Raw genomic sequence first — 5,255 nt, 5'->3', positions numbered from 1 at the left:
AACTTCCCCTATTATTTATGCATAACACTCACTTGGCCTTTTTGACCTCCCATTGAAAAAAAAAAACTCGTAAAATATTCGTGGACTGGTCGATTTCCTCTGAAATTGGAAAGGCTGATATGCTAAAGTACTAATGAACAGATTTTCACAATACCAAAAAAATTCCTGTGTTAAGCATTAGAATTTCGACGAAGAGGTACAGTGCCGCTCAAAAGTAAGTTACCAGTCCCAGTCTCGTTTCGCGCGCGCGACATGAGTGTCTCGTCTATAGAGATGAGAGTCTCGCCTCGAGAGGCGGAGACACTCGTCTCTAGAGACGATGACATTCGTCTCTAGAGACGAGAACCTCCGTTTTTTTTTTTAAGGTCAGCCCATGCAAATGAGCAGAATGAATCATCCTAGAGTTCCTGTACCGTGCCGGTAAGAAAGATTTAAAAAGATAAAAGTGGTTCTTTTTGGTGATGGTCTTGAGATGAGTAGAGTAGCACAGTACATTGTACATTGTATATCAACATAGGCAAAACAACTTTCATAGGCTTAAAGCTGCGGGTTGTCATGATGTTTTCATGAAGCTGGCTACATAATGAAAATTATAATCAAGTGAAGCCATGATCCTCACAGTTATGAACACAATTTTATCGATTGTGTAGAGAAGCCTGAAAAATTCAGAACTTCAACGGGGTTTAAACCTGTGACCTTGTGATTGCCGGTGTGATGCTCTAACCAACTGAGCTATGAAGCTACTGATGTTGAGAACTGGTCATTTGTGGGGTCTGATGTTCCCATGATGATGTCATTGTTTGTGAGGGTCCATGGTCAGTAACAAGAGGTGGCCATAAATTGAAGTTGCTTGCTTTATTATAATGAGGTTAAACGAAGTTTAACCAAGTAAACAACGAGGAGCGACTGCAGCCAATTGGTCAGTGGTTGTAGTATACTGGCGCATGCATGGAATACCTCGTGCTTTGGGCTGTATCGCTTATTTATCAGTGTGGCGGGAAGTAGGAGCATTGTGTGTGGAGCGTTTAGCGGTTTTTGTTCCCTCCCTCCCCACCCTCTGCTTTCCACTGTGTATCAGTGTGACGGGTGCCCATTCTCGGGGGCGTGGGGGCTCATGGCTGGGTTGTCAGTTTTGCCAGCCATCGGTGCAGTCTCCATCTTGTCGCTGGCTGCCTATAGAGGAAGCTCCAGGATGTTTCCGGCACCCAACCTCCAAAGAGCGACGATGTTGTTTAATATCTCTATCTTTGTTTTGTAGTCTTCACAACCACAAGCGTCACCTCATCAACCTCTGTCACATCAAACTCCACCCGCTATATGCCTAATCAGGTAATGGTAAAATTTAATATTGTCAAGTACACTGTCCATGCCTGTAGTGTGGAACTGACTCCTTCTGTTCAAGTATGTACAAGTCAAATGTCTTCACCATATTAATTCAAAATGATGGTACTTTTGAAATCACAACCCTGGGCCTGGTTGTTCGAAAGCCAAATACCGGTAACTCAGGATTAGCGAAAACGTTAGTTTCATGTTTTCAACTTTTTGTTGAAAGTTTATTTTGCTTATTTCGTTTTTTCAAGATGACTTCTTTACTGTAAAGTTTTGCAGAATATCAGCATTGAAAAGAATTTGGGAGTAGAGAAATAAACTCTTGGTTAATTTTTAATCTGGGATTAGCGTTAATTGGCTTTTGAACATAACCAGGTCCAGGTGTATAGATTCAATTGTTTTTTACATTCTATGAAATAACAAAAAATGAAAAAAAAAAAACCAACCATGTAATGGCCCAAAATTTGATTGGTTTAAATAGAACAGAAACAAATGCAAATGTTTTTTTTTTTTTCATTAAGGGTTTAAGCAAATGAGCATGCGCAAACAATTTGCAAATCCTTGAACAATGGAATGTAGTCGTTCATTAATTCTGCCCATGCAAAGATTTTTGTCACAGGGAAAAGGAGGACTCTGATGTAATAATCCAGGCCTGCAAAACATCAATTTTGTCCCTTTGACAAATTGCAAATTTTTTTTTTCTTTTACTTGAGGAAGGCTATGAATTTGTCAAGGTGGTACAAAAGTCTTAAATTCCTTGTATGAAAAATGCCTGTCAGTGATGGCCTTGATACATGTATAATCAGTCTGTTAAGTTTGATTTTCCATTACTGTGATTTTCATAACTCTGCGGAATCTCACCTTCAGGTACTACATGTAAGTGTCAAAACTAACGTTTTGGCTTCTAAATTAACCCTTTGACGTCCAAACCGGCCAGAACTTAGTATTTAACTCTGTCTAATGCCAGAGCGATTTTACTGGTCAAATGGGAACCCATTAATCAAATTGCTGAACATAGCTGGGAAGATTGACTCCACCTTCAGAAAGTGAATTTGGAGTTTTTGTTTATTACACAGCTCGAATATCATTATGATGTCTTTTTAGAGGTTTTTCAGTAAAAAGGATCAAAAGGGAAAAGATTCCATGGTTCAATGTAAAAATGTACATTGTACTGTGGGAACCGAAGATGCTGTTAGAAGGTTTTCTCTCATGCATCATTTGATTTCAGGATCTGTGGTTTCAGGCCAACTCTTGGCTTGGCATTGGAAGTTTGACTGATGGAAGCCAAAATGCAGTTTTGCTTTTAGCGTGTGAAGATGAGATTCCACAGAATTATGGAAATCGCAGTAATCTTAATAGCAAGATGTAACTTTAATATAACGTTAACCATACTTTTGTCACATTTTTTCAAAAGTCTTGTCTAATAATTATTTGTGTTGCACTTAATAATATTAACTATGAAATATCTTAACTTCCAGCCACCTCAAGGATACAGTACATGCCCATGCAATCAGGTAAGGTTCAAACCTTGATTGTGTGTAAGCCAGCTATCATGCCTAGTTAGCACTGGCAGGTTTAAAGAACAGGTCACTCATTACAGGTCATTGTTTTACCAATACAAAAACAACCCAAAACCTTCAAGTTGGCAACCCAGGTGGAAATCTTATTACAGTGCAACGCGCCTTACCGTGGCCACCCAACAAACTTTTACATTTGACAACTACGCATAAATACGTCAAGTTAACGACCCATTCAACGGTGTTCAACTTACAAACGTGCGAACTTTGCAAGGAGGGGTGACTGTCAATCAAATTCAAACACCCTGATTGGCGTATAAGTTTTAAAAAACTTTGTTAGGTGGCCACGGTAAGGCGCGTCGCACTGTAAGATCTTAGTAAGATCCTGTAAGATCTTACAAGAAACTTGGTAAGATCTTGTAAGATCTTACAAGAAACTTGGTAAGATCTTACAAGAATCTTAGTAAGATCTTTTAAGATCTTGGTAAAGATCTGGTAAGACCTTGGTAAGATCTTTGTAAGATCTTTGAAAGATCTTGGTAAGTTCTTGGTAAGATCTTGTAGATCTCGTAAGAATCCTGTAAGAATCTTGTAAGAATCTTGTAAGAATCTTAAATAAGAAGTAAGATAAGATCTTAGTAAGAATTTTATTAAGAATCTTACCACGATTCTTGTAAGATCTTACAAGACCTTACCAAGATTCTCACAAGATCTTAATATGAGATCTTATCAAGATGTTTCTCATATTCTGCTAAAAAACACTACCAAAATAGAAAGTGTAGAAAAAACTTTAGAATAACATTTTATTAAAACAGAAATCCTATTTTTATTACAAAGCAATGAACTATTTATACAACTTTGAACTGAAAACAAGGACACTACTACATTGTTCCCGAGTAAAATTAAAGCGTGATGCACCTCTTGGCAACATAATAATGGTATTCCAAATTTTGATTAATGGAAAAAAATTACCACTTAAATATGAAGGTAAGATAAAATATTATTTGAAAGAGACTACTTCAAATGCATAATTCAAAAAGCTGCAACATATTATTGTTACCCTTGTAGAACCAGACACTACGTGTAATCTAGTGTGTAAATCCTGTGTAACAACCATACACGTATGTAAATGGTGTTATGATACACATATGTAACTTCGATATAGAGGCCTTATTCAAAAGCTATGTTATACATATGCCTCATCTATATATTTTGAAAGGAAATGCTACATGTATGTTTTAGCTAGTCAAATGGAACCTTTACATAGCATATGTAAAGGCTATGTTATGGGACGGTTTTTTGTGTCCAAAAATGAAAATAGTTTCAACATAGTTTCCACATAGATTCGAAACAGAAAATACACAACACATATAGTGTATACATAGTTACATACAACACTTACATAGTGATAGCATAGGGTGTAAATAGGCTACAAATAGCCTCTACATAGCTGTAAAAAACTGGAAATAGGACAAACATAACTGTTTCATAGCATTTACATTATATTGTAAATAGAATCTACCTACTAACTGAGGGTCCATAGCAAAAATTGCATGTACATAGCACTTACATAGAAATACTATAGGATGTAAATAGGCTTTGACTAGCCTCTAAACATTTATGGAATAGTATTGCAATAGGAATTACACATCTCATGCCTAATGCTTGCATTTGAACAAGGTCAGAAAAATCAAGAAAAATAGCTTGAACTCACTGAGAAATAGAAGTACTAGTGCACACATGGAACACAAGAAACAAGGTTATCATATCCTGATCCTGTAAAATAATATATTCCAGCAAATCAGAAATGTGCTGGAAACTTCAAAAAATCCATTGTAGTCAAGCTATTAACAGTTTATTACCATAGCTCACAGACAAAAAAAATGGACTACAGATTTCAAAGCAGTAACATTTTTTATTGCATGAACCTAAACATTTAACTCATGCCAAAATCTTTGGATTGGGTTCTTGTTTTAAATTTAAAAACAAAAAAGCTTTAAAACACAGAACTATAACAAGTCTGCAAGGAGAGATCCCCAAATACATCAAACCATAACTGGTGAGGAGGCAGATCTAGAATTGGCTGCTAAGCACTTTTGTCTGCTGTAAAGGACCTTTCCCTGCTGTCCCATCAAATAATTTTTTTCAGATGTGTCTTTCATGGCAACTAAAAAAAATACAGTACATATTATGCTTCAATCACTGATCATTACAATTAAATTGTGTGAAGAGTAGACTCATAAATTTGGGTCTCTACTTACAAACGTCCATAATAGCTTTCTCAGGCATTTTCTGCATTGATTACAATAGTTAAAATGACAGAAATTAGCATTTACGAGAAGGAATCAGTTGTCAATCGTACACATGTAACTTGCCGTATGAGAACTTTTTTTCCAAATCATTTGCATC

At 36.4% G+C, this 5,255-nt stretch overlaps 1 pseudogene; it reads left to right on the top strand.

The window, feature by feature from the left end:
* The first annotated feature begins 2,771 nt into the window (after positions 1-2,771).
* LOC138029191 (single-stranded DNA-binding protein 3-like) overlaps positions 2,772-5,255 on the top strand; it is a 34,645-nt pseudogene continuing 32,161 nt past the window's right edge.

The sequence above is a fragment of the Montipora capricornis genome, chromosome 13 (genome assembly GCF_036669925.1).
Source record: "Montipora capricornis isolate CH-2021 chromosome 13, ASM3666992v2, whole genome shotgun sequence".
NCBI lineage: Eukaryota > Metazoa > Cnidaria > Anthozoa > Scleractinia > Acroporidae > Montipora > Montipora capricornis.
The sequence above is the reverse complement of the archived record's forward strand: the minus strand, read 5'-3'. Positions and strand labels throughout refer to the sequence as shown.